At 48.7% G+C, this 1,683-nt stretch overlaps 1 protein-coding gene across 3 annotated transcripts in view; it reads right to left on the bottom strand.

The window, feature by feature from the left end:
- The window catches only part of Lyn (LYN proto-oncogene, Src family tyrosine kinase), an 85,176-nt gene that overhangs the window by 45,012 nt on the left and 38,481 nt on the right, over positions 1-1,683 (bottom strand). The window lies entirely within an intron of this gene.

Genomic DNA, 1,683 nt, shown 5'->3' with positions numbered 1-1,683 from the left:
TCAAACTCTAAAAGCCTGCCCAATGGCCGCATGAGGCTTTGGGGGGACACACAGACACAAACCGTAACACATGGGAGAAGGCAAGGGGAAGCCAGGATATTATGACAAAGGTCAGAACAGCAGTTGTCTCTGCGGGCAGGCGAGACTGTGGTGGGGAGGGACAAGGGGGACCCTGGAGCTGGCAAGTTTCCACTCTGAGCGCTCATGGCTGCCACGCAGGTTTTCACTTTGTAACTCCTTGTGAAATGGAATACTTACGGCGCCTTTCTATCTGCTGTTACATCCCACTGTACTAAAAGTGCTCCCTTCGTGTCACTGTGAAAACAGTGGTGCTCATGGAGACCTTTATTCTCGAAGGATGAAGAAAAGGCACGCTTTTCAAGGGTAGGGGAAAAAGCGATCAGAAAACATCGCAGCTGCTAAAGACGCTAAAAATGCAGGTAAGGAGCTTCAGAGGAACAGTGATTAAACAGCTGTGACCCACAGCTCGAGGAGGAGGAGGACGGCAGCAGCTTCTGCTAAACAATCTCTCAGGACTGTGACCCTGAAAAGCGCACGGCAGTCTTCATCCCTACCCGAAAGGCACAATTTTTAATCCTTACCAAGGATCCAATCACACCTTCTGGTATTCCCCAGTCCCCAGAAGCTTCTTTAACCTAGCCAGGGATATTTGATGGTAGTGACAGAAGGAAAACGGTTTGAAAGGAAGCTATTTTCAAGGTAGTGAAGAACTTCTAGTGAAGAGTGACTTTGCCACAGTTAAAGAAAGCTGGTGTGACAAGCTGAGAAAGTTCAATTCCAGGGGCGACAGGCTTATCAAAAAGAGCCCTCACACCACGGGACGGGAGCGGGTTCAACCCAATGCGTGGAGCTGACATCGGAAGTTGGCTGGTGACTAATTTCGGTGCAGTTGGCTCTAATAAGAATGCAGCAAGCAAAACTGAATTAAAAATGTTTGCTTTTGTTATGAACTCTTCTCACAGACGGGGCAGGATGAGGAAGCACCGTCTGTCCCTCACTGTTGAGAGCAGGCATGTCACCCAAGGCAAAGGTCAAGTGGGTCACACGAGCAGGAGGAAGCAGCTTGAGGCAGGGAGACCTCTGCCTTCCACCTCCTACTCGCCCCCTTCCGCCGAGGGACAGGTCATTTCTTCGTGTCTGTTCTCTGTATCTCACACCGAACAGATTCTGATCATAAAACGTCACAAGTAGTCTGTGAGCGCTTCCTCATGCTTAACAAACCTACTGACATCTTTGGTTAACAATGTACTAATATTTTTCCTGTCAGTGAGAAAAGCTAGCCTGCTTATCACTTGAGAAATAAAAGCTAAGTTCTGGCCGTTGAAATTGCACGTGGTTTGCTGTTCCACCCTCAGGTGGTCAGATCAGGATGACACGCAATGAAGGGGGGCAGCCTTTGAGCTCTGAGACATCGAAGTAGCAGCAACCACTGTTCCTTTGATTCACTCTCCGTCTGCTTCTGCTCTATGTATTCAGAAGATTGCAAAATTATTCCAGCAGCTGACAGCCAAACTCGCAGGTACTATCAGCAAAAGACCTCACATTGAATATCCTTCCCTTCCCTTCCCTTTCCTTCCCTTTCCTTCCCTTTCCTTTCCTTTCCTTTCCTTTCCTTTCCTTTCCTTCCCTTCCCTTCCCTTCCCTTCCCTTCCCTTCCCTTCC

This window comes from Chinchilla lanigera, unplaced genomic scaffold (genome assembly GCF_000276665.1).
Source record: "Chinchilla lanigera isolate Chin_1 unplaced genomic scaffold, ChiLan1.0 scaffold00053, whole genome shotgun sequence".
NCBI lineage: Eukaryota > Metazoa > Chordata > Mammalia > Rodentia > Chinchillidae > Chinchilla > Chinchilla lanigera.
The sequence above is the reverse complement of the archived record's forward strand: the minus strand, read 5'-3'. Positions and strand labels throughout refer to the sequence as shown.